The 25,622-nt window shown below is 39.7% G+C and overlaps 1 long non-coding RNA gene across 2 annotated transcripts; it reads left to right on the top strand.

The window, feature by feature from the left end:
- The first annotated feature begins 1,100 nt into the window (after positions 1-1,100).
- LOC103883835 lies at positions 1,101-23,188 on the top strand. 2 transcript variants are annotated; one of them, XR_002521641.2, is made up of 5 exons: positions 1,101-2,442; positions 5,351-5,511; positions 7,637-7,893; positions 8,654-8,915; positions 23,047-23,188. It is a non-coding gene; the product is annotated as an uncharacterized LOC103883835 (long non-coding RNA). The 2 variants fall into 2 exon arrangements; XR_001901956.3 differs by lacking the exon at positions 23,047-23,188 and adding an exon at positions 14,897-20,067.
- The last annotated feature ends 2,434 nt before the right edge of the window (positions 23,189-25,622 follow it).

Below are 25,622 nucleotides of genomic sequence, written 5' to 3' on the forward strand. Positions count from 1 at the left end.
GGGTCTTCTGATTCCAAACTAAAAAACTACATAGTTTAATAAAAAGTACACAATATATTCTACACATTAGAGATTGAGGTTGCCCAGCACTCCGTAAATATGGATTCTAGTTCTAGCCCTGTCACCATCCAGAGTCACCTCTCTCAGATCCTCTCTTTCTCTAGGTCTGTCATTTCATCCACAAAATGAGGAGATTCCTTAGAGCAAATCTAAGTTGTCTATTTCTTAATAACCTGATTGGTATGAAGAAAAAATTGCAATTGAACAGCATTTAAAATAAATTATACTTCAATGCTGTCTGTTTTAGATGTGTTTTTCATATGGATGATGGGAAGTAAGATAAGCAGGGACACCCAAACAAGTGCCAGAACCAGTCAAGAGAACTTTCTCACTCAGAACAAGTCCTTCAAGAAAAGAAATGTCCTGGGCACTGAGTGCAAAGGCCTCTTCCTTTAGGATTTCATGGCAGATCCACAGTGGGAGGAGCTGGGGCTATGCACGCAGCACACATTCTAGTCTGCTGAGCCCAGAGAAAGGAGGGGCTTCACCAGCAGTGTGGGACTTTAAATCCAACCGAGAAATGACAGTTTCAGAGGAGGCTGAACCCACTCCACATGCATCACACCTTTCCTAGAGGAGAACATAATCATTAGTCATAGATAAGTCCTGTGAAATGCCTCCCACATCTCACACAAAGATTGCAAATATCGTGTTTGGGGGGAAAAAAAGGAAGAAATCTTTACTTTTTAAGCTCATTTGCTCGCTTGCCTGCTTTTTTCCTTCCTCCCTGACTCCATCTCTTTCTTCCTTTTCTTTCTCCCTCCTCCCTCTTTCTATTTTTTCTTTTGTTCCCTCTCTTTCTTTTTTCTTTTCTTTCTTTCTTCCTTTCTTTTTCTTTTTCTCTTTCTCATTCTCTCCCTCCCTCTCTCTCCATGCCCTCTCTTTCCCTTCACCCCCTCTTTCCTTCCTCCAACCCTCCCTCTCTCCCTCTTTTCCTCCTTCTCTTTCTTTTTTTCTCCCTCTCTCATCCCGCTCTTCTCCTCCCTTCTTTCTTTTCTTTTTTTTCTTTTCTTCTTTTCTTTCTTACTTTCTCTCTTTCTTCCAAATTTAATCTCTTGAAAATAATTTTGGTGTGACATCTTCGAAATTGTGCTCAATTACATTTCCAAATGGGACACCCAAACATTCATGTGAAGACTGGAGCATCTTTGGCCCCTTTGGCACCTCTTTATACTCCTTCCTCTTCCCACTGCTGAAGTTCTTCTCCATGTTAGAGGCCAGGCAAAGTGCCATGAGAGGAAATCATGGTAGGGAAGCAGGTTTCACTACAGCCACCAGCCCCTAGGTGAGAAAGTTGTTGGTATGTGTTTCTACAGTTATGTAGCTCCCCGCTGATTTATGCAGCAAAAAAATATTGAGCAGCTTCTATAAAACAAACACTTTTTTACTTTAGCAGGAGAAAAAATGAATGAGGCACCATTTATATTCAAACAACCCACAGTGTTAGTGGAGATGGGCTGCTATGTAAAGGAATCTGATAGACCACTGTAAAATGTGTGTTTGGAGGGATACATATGGTTTGGCATGGGCATACAGGAGAGAACACACAACTGTACCATACCTGAGAGTAGAAGGAAATTCAGAAAAGCCTTAATAAGCAGATGATATTGGAGCTGGATTTTGAAGGAAGTGTTTAATATCAAAAGAAGGGATGAGAGAAGGGAAGAACCTTTCAGAGAGAAAATAAGGCATGTACAAAGCAGGGAAAGAACATGGCCTCTTCTAGGAGCCATGAACTTTTTTGTAGAGCAGGGACCCAGGATTTACGTGAGGCAGTGGTGTGCTATCAGCCTGGAAGTTTGGACATCACCCAGAAGGAAAAGGGGTTTTTTAAACCATAGGGGTAGAGAGCTTAGAGTTTGCATTGGGGGCAGTAAGAATCCAGTTTCTGGATTATCATTCTGACAGAAGTGAAGAGAATGGATTAGAGGGAAGAGAGGCTGGAAAAGCAGGAAGACCAGTCAAAAAACTGGTGTGTAGTGCAGATACAAAGGAGACAACATGTAAGTGATATTTAGAAGAGAAATTGCCAGGACTTGATGTGCAGCTGGACAGATGTTACATCAAATAAGATGTTACTATGCCCCAAAGCCATGACTATGCATAATGTCTGCCCATTGACTGATGAGCTAACAAACACTAGCTGCGCTATTTGTTGGTATTGAGGCCTGGGGTGGGGGTAGGGGGTGAGCAGGAAAGTGGAGACGACAGTGAGGAAAGCATCTTCCCTCTCCTCAGGAATTTGTCCCCTACCTCACTGTTCAAGGAGTGGCCCATGATCTGTGGACCAGCAGCATCAGCTTCATCTGGCAGCTTGTTATGCAGAATTTCAGGTCCTACCTGAATACCAAATCCGATTCTGGTTTTTAATAAGATCCCCAGGTGAGTTATATGTACATCATAGTTTGAGAAACACCGGCCTAGGGTAGTTCTTGGAAATTTCCCCATTGGCAGAAGAATTATGGAGGGAGTAATAAGAAAGAAGTAGCATAAAGCAGAAATAATAAAGTGCTGGAGATTCAAATTGTTAATCACAAGACTGTGGAGATTTATGTTTCTATTTGTTCTGAAGTTTATACTTGATAGAAATTATGCCTAACTGCTAATCTGACCCTCTAGTCTTGCTCCCATTTCATATTTCTCCTGCTGTCCTTTGTTTAAATGTGGTACTTAAAAGATCATACAGTGAATAAAGCTATTTTGGGGCGATTAAGATAGATAAGTCTGATAACCAACTTGTTCTCATCTCTGTGGCATCTTCATGAACTCATTATTTCAAGGACATAAGGAACTGGTAATTATGGCTTTTATAAAGACTGAGGAAAATTCTCAGGCACATATTCTTAGACAATATCTAAGACAGAGAAGAGACTCACAGGGGTGGGGCAGGTTCATATGGTCCTGGGAGGCAGCTCCAGGCATGGAGATTGAGACTGTGTCATTGTGACATCTCTCATATGCCTCAGAAGCTGTCATTTTCTCCAGACATGGACTTGAGTGGTTGTGACTCTTGCCTTTTCAGCCTCTCAGCCACTTTGTTAGTATGAAACTACTGGAATGAAAACTTGATGCAGATATTTAAATTAATGGAGAAATAAATAATATTCCCTTGAAATTATAAAGACAATTCAGGCCAATAACAGAGAGAGAAAAGACTTTGTAAAATGCTTAAAGCATACCAAGATCGGGAACAGAATATGTTGCTTTTTCACAAGCTCGAAATGATATTCAGCTCTAGAAAGGAGTTTAATATCAGTTTTGATATGCACCATGAAACTTAAAAATTTCCAGTCTGATGATACATTAGTTGCACCAAGAATATAGTAGAAGGTAGATCATATCCTTGTCCCTGTGATGACTAGAATGACTATATGTTAGTGCAGAGAAGTGGCTGAGAATGCATTAACTTTAGAAGCACTAAAGTGTTGCAGTCTAAGCAAATCACAGATGACTTCCAGTGACAATGTTAACTTGTTTTGTTTAGGCTGCATCACTTTAGTGCCTCTTAAGTTAAAGCAATATTCCATTGATAGGAATATTCTCTTTTAAACTGTTCTCATTTCCATAAGCCACAGCTGTGAAGGGAATTTACTTCTCAGGGGCAGGACAAACACTTTGAAACATTCAGAAACACAACACAGTCCATAAACTAAACAAATAGCTATTTTAAATCACAGAAATCACTTTAGGGTAGTTTTTATTAGCACTATCCTAGGAAACACTGACATGGGCTCTCATCCTGACAGCCACTGCTTAGTTAGACTTCGGCAAGTTACTTTACCTGAGTTTTCTCGTCTGTAATGAGAAGTATCTTAAAGTGGATGGAGTGGGTCCAACAGACCATCCTGTGTTCCTGGGTATACAATTAATGATTGTACTCATTGGCCCACAGCATCCCTATTTTTGTTCTTTAACCTATGGATTTAGTATAACATGCCAACTGGAAGTTCAAATGGAAGTTTCTGACATCTTCTGAACCTCATAACAAAGTTGAAAAGACATGTGGGATGGAACAGAGGGAACAGTGATTGTCATCACATTCTTTTTTTGCCTACTCGTTTGACCTGTGCAAAAAAAAAAAGTAGGATTAATAACAACTTATTCCAGAAGTCTAATTAGCTGGTGGCTTGAGTTACAGTTGCTCTCTTAGATGTCATGCCTTTGCTAGCACAACAGACAAATCATTTGACAATTGTCATGCAGCTATAGAGCTGACAAATGTTATTATTACTTTCCCTAATTCAATAGTCAGAGAATACCAGATCCAGTGGCATTACCTGAAAGGTTCAGCAATGCACGTTTTGCCTCAGTGCTACATCAGCTCTATGGCTCTTTGTTATAATGGTCCACAGGAACCAAGAACATTACATTATTCCACAAGATATAATACTGTATGACTTACATGAAATCATGTTGCTGAGATCTTGTGGAGAGTTTAACTTGGGAGGATTTCACTATGGCTTGTAAGATACATGCGTCCAGGGTGTAGGTAAAAACAAACAAAAAATACTCTATGAGAATTCAAGGAAATGCCACTTCAGGAGAGTTTCTGCATATAGAGTTATTTAGAATATCACCTCCAAAGTGAAACATAAGTCACTGCATCTTATGCGTCTTGACCTAAGAAAAGAGGCACGCTGTTTAATGAATATTCTTCTGTTCTGTTTTGGAGGTAATATATGTCACTTTTCAGAGTATATTTGTACTTCTCTGATCCACTTTTTAAATCTGTAAGATCATTATCTTGGAGTGTGCTCCAAGCCAGAAAAGGTTATGCAGGTTGCAGTCACGAAGTCTGCCCTTATGACTCAGTAAAGTCAATGTTGCTCAATATGTCTGAGAGAGTTTGATGCACTGTATGGATCCAATAGCAGTCATAATAGAATAATCACAGCAGAGGTTCTAGAACTTTCAAACAAAGTCAAGGCTTTTTCAGAAAATATTCTCCTGATTTGCTACTAGGTCTTGGTATAGCATCCATGGCAGTGAAAAAAAAAAAAAAATGGCAAGTGAACTTTGACTTGAGTTTCCCATCACACAGGAAATGTTATCCAATATGTCATCAATAATATGAGATTCCTGAAAGTATTCCATGGTAAAATGGAAGGACATAAACATTATCAGGCTTGGAGAAGTCTTAGGGTCACAAAGAAGTGCACGAACTGGTGGTTAATGCTTCTAGCGCACCTAATCCGGACACATTACCAACTCTCCTTGACCCATACTGACTAATGGGAAGTTCTCTAAGATCACTTGACTAAGAAAAAAAAAATTTGGTTTCCATTTATAGGAGGCTTTGTAAATTTCCTGACACCATACAGAAATGAACCGCTACAGATTTACAGATGCATTAAAATGTGGCTCTGAAGGTTATTCTACCCATCTAATGGGTAGAACATTGAGTTGATACATCTGAGTGTCCTCTTTGCCTTCAAAAAGAAATAACTACAGGTAAGATGCACACCAAATCATGGGTAATGACTAATTGTTTTCCTGAATGGTCAGGGACTTGAAAGGAAAAATAATGGAGGATGACCAACCAAGAAGTTAGAGAAAGAAGACAGCGATAAACCTCTTCTGAATGGGTCAAGAGGGTGTTTGTGAATGCTCATCGAAAGATCCCCTCTGCAGAGAAGGTTCTCAATAATCAGGGGGTAAAGGCAATCTATGCTATGTGTGTCTTTCAGCAGCTCTGCCCAGCCGCCCCAATGCTTGTTCCTTTGGATCATGATGGTAGCTGTGTAGGACATAATGCATGAACTCAACCGCTTGTACTTCCTCTTCATGTATTTGAGTAAACAGTTTTTAAAAATCCAGTTTTGGCTGAAGTGATCTAATAAATCATGAATAACAGGGTTGCTGCTACATAACGGGGATAGTAATGAGTGCTACTAGAACACAGGGAATCTTGCTGGGGGCGCTTTTAGTATTTTTATGTCCATTTCTAACAGTTGACATTTAAGTAACCTCAAATAGACAATACTACTAAGATCATGTACTCTTCAGGAAAGAAGGTTTGGGTTAGTTTGTTAGGGTAAGAACCTTAACTGAATGATAGCAAAGGGTTATGGAATTGGAAATAGGTGAACAAAGTTATAAGTACCAACTATGTCAGGATCAGTGGAAGAAGTGAGGATTTAGTAGCCAGGCATGTCTTCCTCGCTCAGTTACACGTAAATTTATTTTTTTTAGAAACATGTTGTGTGCCGTGTCAGATTTTATCATCTTCACTTCTCTGTTAGACTCTCAGTTAGCAGCCCCACATCTGCCCTTTTATTCTTTGTTGCTGTGGCCAACAAATTTTCAAATTCCTAGTCTCTGGCTCCTTCTGCCATCTTCAAACGTGTATTTAACACTACAGCATACTTCAGGAAGTGGGATCTAACTTTATGAGAGGTGACGAAAGGAAAAGGACTGGATGTTGCGAACTGTAAGTATGGGAGGGTTAGTTTCTATGGTGAAAACATTAACCAATAGGACATAGTTGACAGAAGCAATCCAGGCAAATAAATAGCAGGCCTCAGAAGAAAATCTCTATGGCTTGTATGAAACATGCATCCAAAAAGTGGTGGTGGGGCAGTAAATCTCTGTGAGAATTTAAGGTCATAACACTATTGTTTCCTTTCTGCATTAATAGAATGTTCAGTGTTCTGACTTCTTTGCATAGCCTGTCCAGAGTCATCCTGCATGATTGAGTATAAACACCTGTGTCTTTTCTTGACCTACTGAGCAGCAGTGGCCAGCATGTTAAACTATCTCCTTGTATAGTCATCCCTTGGTATCACCAAGGGATTGGTTCCAGCACCCCCCAAGGATACCAGAATCCTTGGATGCTCAAGTCTTTCAGTCAGCCTTGGACCCACGAATAAGAGGGGCCAACTTCTTCTCCTTTTCCCCGCTCACTCTTGGTGCTCAGAGATTGAATCTCCCAAGTAAAGTACTATTGAATGAAATGCCATTTCCCTTGAGCAAATGCCTGCCCATGTCTTTCTGTCTGAATAGGAGACAGGGAATGGCAGATTAGGGAAAAGAACTGAAAAATGCATGCTGTCTGATGCCCCAAGATGTTGGTTTCACACAATTGATACTTATCATCTTGCACACTTTTATTATGATCATTCGCACTTGTTTTTATCATTTTTTTCTTTGAGTGAGAGAGAAACATAAACTCTAACATGAAAACTGGTCACAGATTAAGGGTTAGAATCCTTTCAAAAGCACAGTATCTGTTGGCCTTGAACTGGGCAGAAGTCGAGAAGGAAGCACCCCCATCTCATACTGTAGAAGGAGACAGTGGCAGGCAGTGATGGTCACAGAGGCTTTTGTGTATTCCGGGGGGTGTCATGAGGGCTTTAAGCCGCTGATATCAAGCATTTGCTATCTTGGTGCGTATTTCATAGATTTCATACGTGTGCTGCTATATATCTTTCAGCTCTAAGTAAAGAGTCCCCTTGAGTGGTTGGCTATGCCAAGACAGTGTATGTAAGAAGAGAAGTCTAAGAAGGCTTGCAGGGAACTTCTCTGGTGTACCTGAAGTGACACTGCATTAATTACCACCTCCTCTCTTTACACTCAGGGGAACTGAGGAGCTGTCCTGAATACTCCAGAGGCAGGAACTTGGAAGTTCAAGGCAAAGGGAATTCAAGGAGGGAGTGGTGGTGCTCAGTGGCATCAGATGGTATTACACAACTACATCTATGTAAACACTTATTAGGAAGTTGATGAAGCTATCAGCATGACTGGAGACAGATTGAGTACCCTGGGGCTCCTAAATTATAACAAATAACGTCAAAGAAAGATATTTCTTTGACCCAAATCATCAGGTGCCCTGAGGTAAGAGTTCAGAATTTTTATTCCACCAGTCTGTATATGGTTTATGTTGCATTCTAGGTTAACCTCAAAAAGATAAGCCAAAAAACTGCAGGAAAAGAGCAATGAGATGTCCCAAACATCACATGTGGATGTTTGACCCAGGCTCACATTAGAATAAATCATGTACAATTGGACAGGGGGCTTGCTTATGATAAGCATTTCCCTAAGACTTCATGTATTCTTTATTAATGAGGAACATCACTTTGTAAAATTGAGATTGGCATTACCCCTTTCAGACCCAAAGTTACTTAATGTTTATGTACTAGAGGGAAGTCCATATTTTTTCTTTCAGGATTAAAGACCTATAGGTGAGAAAAACAGAGATAATCAAGAGTAAGTGACTAGACAAATTTTTTTTAAAGGGAAAGTCTAAATGCAGAAATCTTAGCATTCAAGCTGTTTTAGTTTAGTGTCAACTACCTGACAGTGAATGGAGAGTGGAGATTTCAAAGTATTCCTGCTCATCTTCAGAATTTAGTATGCTTTAATATTAAAAATTAGCAATTTTAACACACACTTTTTACTTGGCTGAGTTGAATCTTCCCAAGTTCATCCACAGGTTCCTTTCACAAAGAGACGAGGTCCCACAACAAATGCAGGTGAAAGTGATTACCAATATAAAAAAGAGCTCTGTTATAAACATTTATTGGCACTCACATATTATAATTGGTGAAAAGCTTTCCAGACAAAGCCTCAACAACCTATTTAATCCATTTTGTAGCTCCTCTGAGAGACCTGGTCTGGAGATCACTTGAACCTTAAGCCCCTGAGCTTCCCAGAGATCACTTAGAACCTGTGGGCTGTGTGTTCTCCTAAGGCCTGGCAGCAGAGCTGGGGAAGCTGGTAGTGGGAGAAGGTGAAGAGAGCAGACTCACTCCTGGCAGTAGGAGAGGGGCGATGGAGAGATGAGCACCAGTTGCTTCATGGCGCAAGTTGTCCAGGCAGAAAACTGCCTGAAATCTTCAGTTCTCAGCTTACTGCTGGTAAGTACCGAATAAAACAGATGCTTGATTTGCTCAAAAATAGAAAGGGTGAATAGGTGGCTAGCTATTCTAGAGTAAGAAAAGCAACGAAGCTGGGTGGTTTTTGTCTTTCTCAAATTTTTTCTTTATTCTCTAATATACCGATCTGCCATAGACATTGTTGTTAGACTACCTACTATTGTGCTGGAAAAGGAAAGGGAGTTTTGTGGTATGCAAAATTTGGGATATATTAAATATTAAATAAATAGATGAGGACAGATGTTATCAAGTGATAACGTTTTCTCCCAAAACATAGTTCTCACTTTCGTTCATACCTCACGTTCCTCCAAATTTTAACTTCTCATTTTTGTTCTTATTTGTAAAGAGGTATCTCTTGGCCGGGCGCGGTGGCTCAAGCCTGTAATCCCAGCACTTTGAGAGGCCGAGACGGGCGGATCACGAGGTCAGGAGATCGAGACCATCCCAACATGGGCTAACATGGTGAAACCCCGCCTCCACTAAAAAATACAAAAAACTAGCCGGGCGAGGTGGCGGGCGTCTGTAGTCCCAGCTACTCGGGAGGCTGAGGCAGGAGAATGGCGTGAACCTGGGAGGCGGAGCTTGCAGTGAGCTGAGATCCGGCCACTGCACTCCAGCCTGGGCGACAGAGCGAGACTCCGCCTCAAAAAAAAAAAAAAAAAAAGGTATCTCTTTTGTGGGATTAACTTGTTATCTGTAGAAAAGGACATAGACATTGGGGATTTGATGCTTATCTTCACTAAAGAAAGAATATTATATACTTTTATAGAGTTTAAATAGAGAAAATGTTATATACATATAGTAAGCACCAAAAGAAATGTAAACTTTCTTCATTTACTCTTCAAAGTGTACTCATATGAGGAATCTGTAGCATTAAATAATAAGAGAACAGGCAAGGCACATACAGGGCTTAGGAAAAATGTTGTTGTTGTTGTTGTTGTTGTCATTGGAAAACCTACATTAGGTTAATCCCAACCAACACCTGAACCTGCTCAGCATCTCCAACTCTGCATCCTGGTGCCCCTGCTGCACATAACATCCCTTTCTCATTGCCCACACACATTTTAACCTCTCAAAGCCTCTTAATTAGAAAACATCTTCCATTCTATTCCAGAAAGATAATCTCTACTTGAGAAAATGTGATACCCAGACAAGAAATATTTCTTCTTTCCTTTTATTGATCTGATAAGTCCTCCAGAGGTAAGGCTGAAAAATCAGTGAGAGCTGCCTATCAAAAAGACACTTCTGTCAAATTAAGCAATTTAACATTTTGGAGTGTGACATGAAATTCCTATTTTTAATAGCATTGTCACAAAGTTGCATCACCAACTACAGACATGTATATGGTTCAGTAGTGAGTCACCAGTTACCACTGGTTAGAGATCTTTCCTGAGGGATTAGAGCTAGTAAGAAGGGACTAACAGATATCTGTGGGTATTTAAAAAAATACACACACACACACACACACACACACTTTATTTTTAAAAGCAATTTTAACTTCATAGCAAAATTTAGCAGAAGGTACAGAGATTTCCCACATCCTCTCTACCCCTGCCCCCTTCCCAAAGCCCCCACCATAATCAACATCCTCCACCAAAGTGGTACATTTGTTACAAATTATGCATTTACACATTATTATTACCCAAAGTCCATAGTGTACATTAGGGTTCACTCTTGGTGTTGTCTATTCTGTTGGTTTGAACAAATTTGTAATGACATGTATCCACTATTATGATATAAAAGTCATTTCCCTGCCTTGAGAATCCTCTGTGCTCTGTCTATTCATCCCTCCCTACCCACTAATTCCTAGCAATCACTGATCTATTTACTTTCTTCATAGTTTTATCTTTTCCAGAATGTTATATAAGCGGAATCATACAGTACATAGTCTTTTCAGATTAGCTTCGTTCACTTAGTCGTATGAATTTAAATTTCCTTCATATTTTTTCATAGCTCATTTCTTTTTAGCCCCAAATAATATTCCACCGTCCATCCATCCACCTGCTGAAGGATATATTGACTGCTTCCAAGTTTTGGCAATTATGAATAAAGCTGCTATAAACATTTGTGTACAGGTTTTTGTGTGAACATGTTTTCAATTTATTTGCATAAATACTAAACAGCATAGTTGCTGATTCATATGGTATGAGTGTGTTTAGTTTTGTGAGAAACCATCACACTGTCTTCCAAAGTGGCTGTATGATTTCGTGTCTTCTCCAGTAATGAATTGGAGTTTCTATTGCTCCACATCCTCACCCGCACTAGGTGTTCTCAGCATTCTGGATTTGAGCTATTCTAATAGATGTGTGATGCCATCTCACTGTTGCTTTAATTTTCATTTTCCTGATGACATATATTGTGGAGCTTCTTAAAGTATGCATATTCATCATCTGCATACCTTCTTTGGTAAGGTGTCTGCTGAAATCTTTGGCCCATTTTTTAATCGGGTTGTTTTTTCTTATTGTAGAAGCTTAAGAGTTCTTTGTATATTTAAAGAACAGTCCTGGCCAGCCACAGTGGTTCACACCTGTAATCCCAGCACTTTGGGAAGCCCAGGCGGGCAGATCACCTGAGGTCAGGGATTGGAGACCAGCCTGGCCAACATGGTGAAATCCCATCTCTATTAAAAAATATGAAACTTAGCCTGGCATGGTCATGGGTGCCTGTAATCCCAGCTACTCAGGAGGCTGAGGTAGGGAGAATTGCTTGAATCAGGAGGCGGAGGTTGCAGTGAGCCGAGATCACATCACTGCACTCCAGCCTGAGTGACAGAGCGAGACTCCATCTCAAAAAACAACAGCAACAACAACAAAACCAGTCCTTTATCAAATATGTCCTTTGCAAATATTTTCTCCAAGCCTGTGACTTATTCTTTTTATTCTTTTGATGACGTCTTTGAGCAGAAATTTTAATGTTAATGAAGTTTATCTATCAATTCTTTCATCAATTGTGCTTTTGGTGTTGTATCTGTACTTGCGGCTTTGATGGAATGCTCTTGTGATGTGGTGGCGTTTATACAGAACCGAAGTGTGGCTTTCTTGAACACCTGTGTCTCTGTTGATACTTTGCTATCTTAGCTGTGCTAGAATCTCTTGGGACTATCAATTGGTGTCCTTTTTGCCAACGGTCTATGTTAAGCAATGTCTTATAGTTCTCAGGAGGTTTGGTAACCCATGAAAGCCTTTCTATGAGGACATGTCCTTGGAATCACAATTAGACTTCCATCCACTTTAATCTCTTGCTCCATTGACTTATTAATATAAAATAATTTTCAAATTCAATATTATAGAATGTCATCTTTTTATTCTTGTGTTATGTCATTATCACAACCATTAAATTTATATTATTTCAAGTGTTATAAATAATTCATAACAGTGAAAAAAGCCATTAATTGACCTTCATTTCACAGTGCCCCAGATTTCAAATGGCTTTGCTATTTTCAAGACACACTTAAAGGATCACCTTTATATCAATTATTATGTAAATTAACTTGAATATAATTTTATATCATATGAACCTTGACAAAAATGTAGTAGCTAAAACCAATCTCTACCTGGCTCCATAGTTCCCAGAAAAGTCTGTTTCATAACAAGACAATGAAAGTGAGAGGCAAGTATAGACAGATAAATAAATGTCTAGCACATGAAGCTTCCTAGTTCCTTCACTGCCTCATCATCTGTGACCTCTCACCCACTCATCTTTGCTACCAATCCCACTGTCACATTCAAGACATTGCTGCCACCTTCATAATCACTAGTTCAGCCTTCTGAATAAAACCACCTTTCCTTTCAGCTTATTTGTGAGACGATAGCCACTGAAACTTTTCTCCACCTTCATTAGGACCTTCAGGCAATTGATCCTTCCTTCAAGTTTGTCTTACTGCATTTATCTTCCACTCTTATCCAACCTAGATTCCATCATCCATAATTTCAACAGCCCTCTTACCAGTAATCTAAGTTCTAGTGCCTCTCTTACTGTCTCCTTGTCTGCTAAAAACACAATCTTGTATGAAACCAACTCTCTACTTCCTCTGTGCCTAGAGAAAAATCACTAAATAGTTCAGACTGGATCCTGTATTCATTCATGATCAAGGTCGGAGTCAGGTGCTTGTCATCTACTTCTGATTTCCATGAAGAAAGCTATTTCCCTTAACATTCATTACTTAGGCTGCCCTCCCTAAGGCAAGAGGATTTACTTCTTTAATTAGAAAGTTTAAAGAGAGAATCTGACTGTGCCTCCTGGCTCAGTCCTTCCCTCTCTCCTTTCTTGTTGCAATGTGTCCAGCTGCAGAGAACACACATTGTGCTCCACTCCTCCACTCTGCCAAAATTTCAGGGGATGCCTTGACATAAGTAGAGAGATGGGGAACATTTCAGAGCAGAGACTATAATCGTGGCCTGAAGATGCCAGTCCCCTGAATATTATTGAGAAAGGACTTTTAAGATTGTAATAGCAAGAATCTATACCAAGAGCAGTTGGAGAAACACCTGTACTCTTTTTTGCTGATTGTCCTCTCAAGTCTCCCAACTTGCGTATTGTCTGCATCCCAAATCTAGACCACAATCCCATCAAGAGAGGATAAGATATATGCATATAAAAATTCTTCACATAAAGATTCCTAAGCTACTAGGAATCACTGAGGAGACTTCTCAAGAAGATCTTAAAGATGAGGAAAATTAAAAGTTTAATTTTAATTAAAAAGTGATTCGATGGCACTTGTAGAACACAATGCATAGAAGCAGTCAGAAATGGTTACACTTTATTTAACTAGTTGTTTGGTATTTTATTGTTTAAAAATACACGTATATACATCATCTCCTTCAAGTCTTACAATGCCCTATGAGAGAAGAATGGATTACCGTCAGAATTATCAATGATGAAACTGAGGCTCAGCAATTGTTAGTTGCTCAAGGGAACCCAACTAAAAATTGCATTATACTTCAGATCAATGAGTTATACCATTTACTTTATTCCTCCAAATCCCATCCTTCTTCCCAAGCCTAAGATGTGCTACTGAGCCTGAAGAATGACCAATAGTGATATAGGACCTGAGTAGTATAATAAGATTAAAATATTTTGAGAACTAATAAAAAGAAGAATGAAGAAAAAAATCAATAACAAATTTGATACTTTGGCCTTTTAAAGGATCCTTGAAGAGTGACTATGTTTGGCTTAAAGGAAGAACTATCTTTTAAATGAGAGATTTTAAAACATATTTGAGCAGATTCAGAAAACTCTTGCACGTAATAAAAACACCCCTCCTTCAGCCAGCCTGCACAGTTATTATTATGAATAATTTATATTTCTCTGGGGGTTTTTGCTATTTATTGCTCTTAATTATGTGCTTTTCAAGTGCCACTATAGATTCCCTGGGGAAACCCTTGAGAAAAGTAAGTTGTCATGCTGGGAAGCATCAGCCTGATGGCTCATTGGTACTAAAGTCTGTGGTCTGCGGGTGACAGCAATTACCCTTCATTAGCTTAGCAGAGCCAACGGAGGAAAGTTCTTCTTAATGGGCACTTGAAATGGGTGTTAACTTTGTCTTTTGAAAAGAAAAACTTCTTTGGGGGAGGATGTACAAAAGGAAAATGGAATGCTGAAAGAAGGGAGGGAGACTCTTAGCTGTTTTTATTCTTTGTATTAAATCAAATAATAGCTTATTAAATAGCCTTAGAACAATATGGGCGCTGACAAGAGAAATAGATAGAAGATCCTGAAATCTGGGTTCTGTTTCAGGGGTGCTATTAACTTACTAGGATTTTTGTGCCCTGGATTCTTCATTTGCAAAATGGTGTGGGATATGGCAACGAGGAGAAATTGGACCAAATTTAGGAAGTCTTAGTTCAATACCAAGGATCTGGCTCTGAACAAAAGACACTCTAACTACAGGAAAAGAAAATGCTTTAAAATAATTTACTCAGGCACACTGGTTAAATTCACTATCTCTGTAATTGCCCTTCTAGCACCCAGGGAGAAGTAGAGAAGACCTGAAGATTTTTAGGAACATGGGAACTAAATGATGATGGACAGCTTAGCTCCGCAGTGTGATAATGAGTGGAGTGGCTCTGAGATTCAAAGAAGGCACCAGTGTGGGTCATGAATGATACCCAGCTGGCACTCATTGTTACCAGCCATCTGTAGATTCCAGAGGCTTTGTCATTTGCTAGTGTCCTGTCTGTTGTTAAATATTTTTAATATTTAGCCTAGCCTGGGGTGATTTTAGAGACCCAGATATCTACTAGCCAGCTGTGTGAACTTAACTGTCTTCTCAGAACCTGAGATTTTTAAGAAGAGGTTGTGCTACAGGATCTATACTTTTTTTTTTTCACTAATGCTCACATTATCTGGTATTCTGAACTACTCTACTTCAGACTTTCATCACAGAGTCCAAGTCACAAGCTAACTCCCATAACATAATGAATGTTTTTTTTTAAACTATACTGAATACCCCTAAATCACTGTTCTAATGAACCTGAAGAGTTTAACTGATGATTTTTAAGAGAGCAGGTAATTTAGATACAAAGTTAGCAACATGATTCTCTGCACAAATACAGGATAAGAATACATATAAGGTCAACAAAATACTCCTAGTCCTTGAAATCAAGAGATGATTATGCTAATACCATCATTTTGTTGTTTTGTAAGAAAGACAACATGACAATATAGTCATGAAAGGAATAGGAAGTTGGCAGCAATAAAGCTCTAAAAATAATTTGAATCTTAAAGGAAGTAAGGGTAAAATAGGCACTGTTGCATTCACCAAACCAAGCTCTACCCAGGAGACTTGGGAAGGACTGAAGAATCAGCAAGTGCATATTTAGATAATTATTTTAGTAGCAGACTAACGTGTGTATTATTCTAGTAGCAGAGTAGTGTGTAGTAGTGGCACCAAAACATGGTACGTGTGTGTGTGCAGGGTTGGGGGGTGTATTTAGAACAAGTAGAAGATCTTGGTCTGGAAGAGCCAGGTCACTGGCCTACACCAGCTACACAACTCACACAGGCACACTGCCTCCCCTACCTATAGGTTCTACTTGTTCAACATGGACACTGATGTTGGCACTTCAGTTAATTCTCTCCACAAAGCTAGTGCTGCATCCCTCTCACATTATGGTGGTGCTTCCAACTTCAAGTAGTGCAAACTGAATTGCTATTTATCACCCCTGCTGATACACATGTAACACTTGGGTTTAAACCACGATAATATTGGCATTCTTAAGACTCTAGAGGCATGTCCTAGGGTTTTAGCCCTAAAGCGAATAAAAATTAAGCAAGGGTCAAGCTTATTTCAGGACCCTTGGGCACTGATGAACTGTCTTTGATAACACTGAGCCTTCCCTCTACAGCAATACCTTGGGTACACTCTGCTCTGCCTCTTATGACTGCATTTTCCCAGTCACCAGCTGGGTGGGACAGGAGCCATGGTGCCAGTAGGAAGCAATGTCAAATTATGTCCAGGCTTGCCAATTAGCATAGACCCAAATGCCATGAGTCCACTTCTCTGCTTCTAGCATTTGGCGATTGGCACACTTCCAGATTGAGTGTTCCTACCCAGGAGGTAGCCAAACTTCCTTAGCTTTTTGGCATTTGAAGCTATAGGGAGGATTGATTTATACTATTATATATAATATTTAGAAGATCCTGACATATTCTAATTTGTATATTTTAGGGCCATAAACATTATTTAATCCAGAAATATAAAGGAAAAATTTGGATAAACATTATGATAATAATAGCCTGGTGAACCTAGGGAGGGTTCTGATATTAGAAGCCAAAGTGTCTATAATCTTGAGTGGGAGTAGTTCCAAGTCTGTTTCTTAGGTAAGACCGTGAAAAATATGTCTTCAGGAAAGACAGCAAAAGCTGGGAGAAGGTTGTACAACAGGAGTAGGATTGATTAAGCACCTACCAAGCTCTCTACAAAGAACTCAGTTCATAAGGGGGGAATAAAAAACACTTGTTTATTCACTTCATATTTATTAAGTATCTACAATGTGCCAGATACCATTCTGGGCATTAATTGTGCCAAAGTGGACTAAAATCTTGCCCTAGTTCATTTTGTATTCCAATGAGACTCAAGCAACATATAAGGAAAATTACTGAGAGGCAATGTGGTATTAGAATGGGAACGGGCTTTGGAATCAGGCGGGCTTTCTTTAAATCCTGGCTTCATCACTTTCTAGATATCTAACTGGGATAGTTTACAAAACTTTCTCATGTTGTTTTGTAAGAAATGCAAGATAACATATTCATGAAAGGAATAGGAAGTTGGCAGCAATAAAGCTCTAAAATTAATTTGAATCCTAAATGATACAAGAGTAAATTATACTCTACTTCTGCTCATAAAACTAAGCCATACCCAGTTGACTTGGGAAGGACTGCTTTACTTTTCTCGTTAGTTAATCGAAAATAAAAAATACCTTTTTTGCACAGTTGTTGTAAGAATTTGCAATAATGTATATAATGTCCTTGCCCATGTCTAGCACATAGATAAGGCTTCACTCAGACAATTCTTATTATTGTTATTGGAAGTTGGAATTGTTCAAAGACAGAGAGGAGAAAGACTTAGTACTCCTCTTTTTTCCCCTTTTACATTGTCCCACTTATTGCTTCTTACTTGGCATACTTGGAGACTAACTGGCTTTATCACCTTCAGTGTTGTTGCCCTGAGCCCATTTTATATTCTACAACCAGACAGAGCTTGCTAATGCTCAAATCTGATCATGTCACTGTACTTTGTAGACCATTTCAAAGGATCCTCTAAGCAAGAGATAAAGTTTAAATTGTTTGGCACAGTTAAAAGATCTTGCATACACTGGGGCATACCTACTCAGCAGCCTCCTCTTACCACACATTCTCCTTCCACCTTTTACTTGGACCTAGCTACTTAACAACTGAACCATTTAGGTTTTACTTTTTAGCCTAGGGGTGCATCAAAACACTGAGATGGTAAGGGCAACAAAGTCTGGGATCCTCTGTCCTACACTATAATTGCTTCTTTACTTCTTCGAGGGTCCCAGTGGAACCTTTTTATGTTATGGAGGTATTTAGGAATCAGTGAAAAGGTTTTGCCCCCTAGAAAAATAATTATATATGCTAGAAACAAAGTACATATGCTCCTGCATTTAAGAGATTCATGGGCACTTGCACCCCATCTGTGGACCCCCTAGAGTAAAAACATCTTGTTGAGGGTTTGATATAGGCCGAATGAATGTGTAAGAGGTTTAACCTATCTAGATTTACATCTGCCAGCATATCCAAGGGAAATTAGAACACTGGAAATTGCCCTTAGGAAGGGAGAAAATGTTCAGGTTTTTGCAAAAACAAAGTGGAAATCTGGCTCTCCATTTTGGGGATTTGGCAGTTTAATTGATGACATCTCTCTTTTGGGTTCTGAACAACCAACAGAAACAAGGGACCATATAAGACCAAAATATCTGTTCCATTAATGGTTTGGATGTAGTGACAAACAGCTTAAATTGGACTCTGATTGGGAAGGCACAAGGCTCTGGCTATTGCATGGGAAATGAGAGGTGCTGGAGAGCTGGAGCCTTGCTGATCCATGGGACAAGAAGCACAAGCTAGATTATGAGAGGCAGAGTGACAAGTGAGTGGTGATTGCTAATGCATGCCTGCCCAGAGATGAAATGCCAGCCCAGTGGTATTAACCTCTCACTGGTTTCCCTAGGTGAGTCTGCCACCCCTTCTATGGGGGCAGGAGGTCACACACCAGCTATGTTCCTAATATTTCCTTAAAAGATTACAGGAGTTGGAAGCTCCTATTTTTAGGATCCTGGCTGGAACTCAGGGAAGGGAACAGGATTACCCTTACATCCACTTAGTCTTATCATTATTGTTTTTTGTTTGTTTATTCTGTCTGTTGGTGGATACACAGTCCTAAATCTTACCCTGAATAACCCAAGGGATCTGTAGAATGCCTACACAGAAATCATATATAAAATAAATACATCTTGAGAAAAGGCTCAAACAAACTCCATATTCTTAGAAGTTCATCTTTTTCTTCTCTGTCTCTCCATTTCTCTGTCTCTCTCCCTTTAGTTACTCTATACATGTCTCTACTTGCATACTAATTATGGGCTACACTGCCTAGTGTAGCCATGTCCCTTCCCCCTTAGAGAAGACAACTCAATCACCTGAGATCTCAAGACTTAGTTCTTGATAAACTAAATAAATTTGGAAAACTGTCCCTTTGACCTGCCATTTAAGCTTACTGTTTTGCCCTGGGACTTAAACCTCAAGGTTTGCTCAGAGGGTAGACGTCTACAAGATACTAAGATTTTAAAAGAAAGGTAAGAGGCATTTATTTAATATTTGCAAAATGTTATTTCCCATCGCAAATGGTCTACTTCCATTTTAAAAGTAGCGAAGGTGAGTACCCTTGGGTAATAAACTGCAAGCTAAAAGGAAGATTATAGCAAGAGATAAGGAAGTTTGAGTATAGGCTGGGTAAGAAAGAGAAACCTGTGTGATCACAGCTCGGACCCTAAGTTCTTGGCTCACACATAAATAGAAATTAACACCACGCCAAACCAAAACTTATCTCAGGCAAAGTTTAATAGGCTTGCATCTCTGGCAATGCAAGAGGGCAGTATATGGGAATAGGATCCTGGTGCTAGCTCTCTGAAAAGTGTGGTTCTTGTCATTTTAAGAAGTTGAGGTGGAAAAAGGAGCAACGTGTAGGCGTGTAAAGGTGGGGAAATTTTAGCACCTGCTTCTCCGTGGGTCACATGTCTCATTAGCATGTTATCCTGGGTGTGATTTTGATATTATAATGATATTATAACATGTAAAAATTCGGTGAAGGTCAGCACTGGAGTCTGTCTTGTCTTTAGCCTGCTGCATCTGGTCAGGTTATCAGAAACAGACTCCCACTTCAGCAAGCTTGGCAGAAGTAACTCAAGGAGACAAACAGGTTCTTCCTATTATGGCTGTGAATTCAGCTTGGTCAGCTAAGTTAGGGAGGGACAGCTTTTTCCAGTTTAAGACAGAATTTTCTCAGATATGTCTTCAGCTGGTAAGTGAGTGAATGTATTACTAACATGGTAGTTTATAAGGAAACTGGGTAACTAAGATCAGCATCATCTCTAGGCAAAGGAAATCTTTTTTTTTTTTTTTTTTTGAGACAAGATGTCACTCTGTCACCCAGGCTGTAGTGCAGTGGCACAATCATGGCTCACTGCAGCCTCAACTGCCTGGACTCAGGTGATCCTCCCACCTCAGCCTCCTGAGTAACTGGGACTACAGGTGCATACAACCACGGCTAGCTTATTTTTATATTTTTTGTAGAGATGGGATTTCACCATGTTACCCATGCTAGTCTTGAAGTGGGATCAAGCAATGTGCCCATCTCGGCCTCACAGAATGCTAGGATTACAGGAGTGAGCCACTACACCCAGCCAGAAAATCTTAAGTTTGAACATTAGATAGCTTAAATATCAAAAATGTTACCCTAAGTTGTGAGCTCTTGTGCTCTCTTTCTCTTTCCATCTCCCCTTCCTCATTATTAATACCCCAGCAGCCCCCCTATACAACATATACCTATAGAAACTTGTTTTTGAGATCTTGAAATAAAAAGACTATGGAAATGACTATGCATCTGTGTGTTGAATTTTTGTGAGATAAACAGCATAGGCGGGAAGCCCCAGGATCCCAATTTCCTTCAATAGCTTACAGCCACCACGGATGGGCACACAGAGCCTGCGAGGCTCTCCATCTGTACAAACAGCACGTGATTCTGCTATTCACACCACATTTTCCTTCAAAATGCCTTGTAATGGACAAAGATCAATAAAAAGTGAACCAGTACTTTTATTTAAATGTCATCTCATAAAGGCAAGCAACACAGACAACCTTTTCCCAGAGAGATTCTATTATAATGTACTATTCACAGATGGCAAAGCCTTCTCTTCTTCCTAAACTCTTGACCAAGAAGGTTCACATTTCTTTTAAAAGTTAACTATTGTTCACTGAAAAAAAAAGAAATGTATGGAAGCCATTTTTAAGAGGAAAACCAATTTGGAATTCACCAAAAATCAAGTTGTTTTTAGGCTGCAATCTTTTTGAGCTTATCTCTTGGTCTTGGAATTTGAGGACGAATGGCCTGTCAGTGGGACAAACTGAGGTAGAGCCACATATACCCACTGTGAGGCCAGGTGTGGAAACTGTAGGGGAAAAGAGATGTTCTACCCTTGATTCTCATTTGTCTGATCTCTTTTAAAAAAATAACTGGCCCTGAAAACTAATTTCCTCTCATGTTATTTTGTATTTTTAGACCAGGCAGGGTGAAGAACAATGAAGCAAAACAACAAAGGCAGCAATCATGAAAATTAATATCTTCAGCACCCTGCTTACCCTTATTTGCCTTTTGAAAAACATCTGCCTACAGTGTTTCTTTTCACTTATTATGGGCATGTCTGATCAATGTTTTGCATGTCATGCAAACAATTTGGTTAACTGAAAACTCACAAATTATAATTTCCTCTTTTGATAATTGTTGTCAAAATGCATGCAGAGGTGAAATCCTGAAGTTGTGCAAGTTCAAAAAAATTGTTTTAGATCTTCTTCCTTTCTTTCCTTCTCTCTCTTCCTCCCTTCCTTTCCTTCCACAGTAGAAATAAGCAAACCGAATCAGCCTGAATAGGCCTTAAATCTCTGTTCTGCAAGACACTAGCCATTTAGCCTTGAGTCTTTAGTTTCCATATCTGAAAAGTGACTATGATATTGCCTCCTTTGCATGATTCCTCTGATATTGGCAGATATTTGTGAAGTACATGGCAAAGTACATATTCAATAAATAGTAGTCACTCTCATAATTTATGTAACAAATATTTTTTACCTAATGTATATAAGAAACCACATTGAGGTGCTTATCATCATAGTATTAATAGTATGTGCTTTGACAAGGGTACAGAGGACTATCTAAGAAATGACCTAATAGTCGGTATTACAAATAGTAGACTTCATCATAGGCAAAACCAAGCCTATGACTTGTGATCTAACTTCCTGATGCAACGTGGGGAGCAGTTCTAAGTACTGTTGACTTACAATCAATTCTAGTTGTTACTCATGGAAAGGGTACAGCCTCACCTGGGAACACTTTAATCCTGTGACAGTCCATACCCCAATCCAATTGTCATAACAGCAGGCTATTTGGCTTAGAGAATGGACAACACTGACATAATGAACTTCTGTTTGTGTATTTATTTAATATGCAAATATTCGTGGCTTTTGATACTGTTTGTAGGGGAGGAGAGATCCAAAAGACTTTCTTATCAAAAAGCTGTGCTACCATCACCACAACTGTAAACATACTAAGAACCACTGGATTATACACTTTAAATGGGTGAATTCTATAATATGTGAATTGTATCTTAATAAAGCTGTTTTTTAAATGAAAAATTTAAAAATAGCTAAAATGTTAAAAAGCTGTGCTAACAAATCAGTAGGAATGAGTTAAAAACTGACATCTAACAGAATGCCTTCCATGTGCTTCTTTATATAGTTATTTTCCATCTTTCCAGTCTTTCCCCTCCCATTCCACAGTTAAATTTTAATATTTGAAGAACTTTTTTTTGAAGAATGGAACTTATTTTGCAGCTTTTAGGCAATATAATTCATACGCACCTCTTCTATGGGCTAAACAAATTATACATCATATTTTCTAGGCAAAGGATATTTCAGGGGATAAGGGATGTGGTATAACACTTAAGAGTTCTGGAGTCAGGCTGCTGTCACTCAAATGTCAGCTCTACCTTTTTCTGTGGTGTGCATCTGTATAAGCTGTTTAATTTCACTGAGCCTTGAGTCTTCATTGGTAAATTCAGGTTTATTGAGAGGATCAAATAAAATCTTGATTTACAACACTTAATGCAGTGACTACATTAGTAAGCACTTGAAAAAATTGTAGCTAGTCATCATTAAGATTTTATAGGATTTTAATCTGAATTATAACAAGATGTATTATAATGACACCTCTAATACTTGTAATTTTTATTCGTTCTTCATGTACTATGACAGTTCAGACTTAAAAATGTACACGTTTCAGAACTGGACTTCTCTTGTTGCTTAAAATATTTTCTCTCTCTCTCCTCAGCCTCCTCACTTCCTTTATAGATTCATCTTTCATTGAGGAAGCCAGGGAAAAAATGGCATATTTCATTTCAGCCTTTATGAAATAAGGCTACATGGATCGTCAAACTTTTAGTTTCTGAGAAGTTTTGTAGAAAAAAAAAAAACAAGAATTTTTTATCTTTGCTTCTTTATTTTCAGCAGACCAAGTAAGTCACATTGGCACAGATATATGCTTTTGTGGTAGTTAATTGGAAGTAAGAAACGTTCGTGCTCTCATGTCTACATATGTACTCAACACAAACTTTGAATTTATATTTTGAAATGTGGACAATTTGAGAATAAAATAGCCTTACCTATTTATTTATTCTTTCAGTTCAGGTGCTTATACTTTGTTTTTGAAAAACAAAAATCTTAATATCCTACTCTGACATTCCCCTACTTACACCACAGATTGAGGCAGTTTGGAATATGTAAGGGGCCATCTCTGCTGTGAGATCACTCATATCTGACAATCTGTTTAAGGACCTTGAAGATGCTCTGAGGCCAATTGTAATTCCCCCAACCTCTCCAGAGAAATACACGGGGCCAGGGTGGACTGCATAGGCAGCACTGCCACTGCCAGAGAGCGCTGGTTGCCAAGGAGGCTGCTGCCCCACTGCCCGTCTCCCCAGCGCTTCACCTTCAAGATTCTTAGGCACTTGCTCTTGTGTTCTCTATTGCTAGCTATTTCTTGCTCTTGCTTTCTTTCTCCATTGCTCCTCTTCTCTCTCACTATCTCTTCTCCTTTCTCTTAGTTTCTTTCTCTCATTCCTTCTTTGCATGTTTGTGCCATTGCCTGCACTGTTTGGTTCTTTCATTGATTTCTATGGCACCAATCTCCATGGAATCTAACCACTCAGACAAACACATTAGGTTAAATATAGGCCTGTGTAGGAAGAGAAGAGACACATTTCTCTTGCTTCCTTTCCTTCAGGAAGATCTATGCTTGATTAAGTGACATTATTCCAAGGTAAAGAGCAGACATTGAAGGGTAATAAAAAGAGGAGAAAAATAGATTTGTATTTAGAAAATGTTATCTAGCTGCAATGTGGAAAACAAAGGGGAGGTCGTGATAGGAAGCATGTAAACAAGTTAACAGGCTGTTTCAGTTGTCCAAGTTAGTGAAAATGGTGACCTGAAAAGGGGTAGTAGCAGTGACAATGGAGAAAGTGAGTCTGGACATAGATTCAATCACACTTGGAGACTGATTAATAGATGTAAGTGATTGAGGTAAAGGAAGAGATGATGACCACTGTGAAGTTTCTTGCTAAGATGCCTGCCATTACCATTAGGGAACACAAAAGAACAACAGGTCTGAGGCAGGAGATACTGAATTCCGTTTCATTTGGGGCAGGTTTGTAGCATGTATGGTACTTCTAAGGGGAGATGCCCAAGTAGTTGGATGTGTGAGTTGGAAGCCCAGTAGAGATGTCTGAGCTGCAAATATATGTTCTTGACTTACCAGCATAAACATGAAAATTGAAGCCATGAGAAGAGATGGGACATCCCAGGAAGAGTATGAAGAGATCAGAGCTCTGAAAAGACTGAGACAGAATGCCAGGGAATTAAGAAGAAAGTGATGAGAGGGTGGTGACCTGGAAACCTGTGAGGGGGGCAAAAGCATTTTCAGGAGGATTCAGTGGTCTCCAGTGTCAACACAGTGACTAATAAATCAAATATGAATAAAAAAGAATGGAGGGAGGAGAGAAAGTGGCAAGTAGATGGAAAATGAGGAAGTTGCTGAGAGTTGAGAGGAGACAGCAGATAACTGGAAATCCAAATCTCCTCCCAAAGTAGCCATGGTGATTCAGGACAATGGTCTTCCCATGGGGCCCGCTCCACAGATCCACATACTCCAGAGGCCCGCCAGATTGGTGGGGTCAATAGCCTCTGCTCCACCAGCAGCCAGTCCTCCCAGTCAAGCCCCTAGCACAGCAGAGGCCAGCCCTCTGGTCAAATCTCAAGCACAGTGCAGGGCCAGCCCTCCCAGTCAAGTCCCTGGCACAGCAGGGACACAGCACACAGCAGTCCAGAAGTGGATCCTGGGCCTTGCTGGAGGAGGGGCAGGAGAAATTCATGCTTGACAGGCCAACCAGGGTAGCCCAACCCAAAGACAAGAGCCAGCCCAATAATGTGATCAGACACTCTTGGTCCTGATGAGTCACAAGGCTTCAAACAGTGCAGTTAAATTCAGGCAAGAAAAGGTGCCACCCTCAGTGCCTCCCAGGTCATCCTCCACAGGCTGCACTGACCTGGCAAACAGCTGGATTAGAGCAGAGAACACCTAACTTACTTGTGCTGTGTTCTTCCTTGTTGTGCCCATTGGGACCTCGAACCTCACGCACTGTGCCCTCCTCCCTTTATGTCTTCCCTCTGTGATTGGCACATCTACAAGCGCTGCTCTAAGTCAATGGAAAGGGAAAGGGTGGGAATCAGGAAAGGGTTGGGGGGACCTGTCAAGGACTTAGGGTAGAGTCAAACAGTGCCACTTGGCCACTTGGGGTAAAGCCAGTGCCACCAATAACAGTTTATCATGCTCATTAATTTGGGATTTCAAAA

This window comes from Papio anubis, chromosome 6 (assembly GCF_008728515.1).
Source record: "Papio anubis isolate 15944 chromosome 6, Panubis1.0, whole genome shotgun sequence".
Taxonomy (NCBI): Eukaryota; Metazoa; Chordata; class Mammalia; order Primates; family Cercopithecidae; genus Papio; species Papio anubis.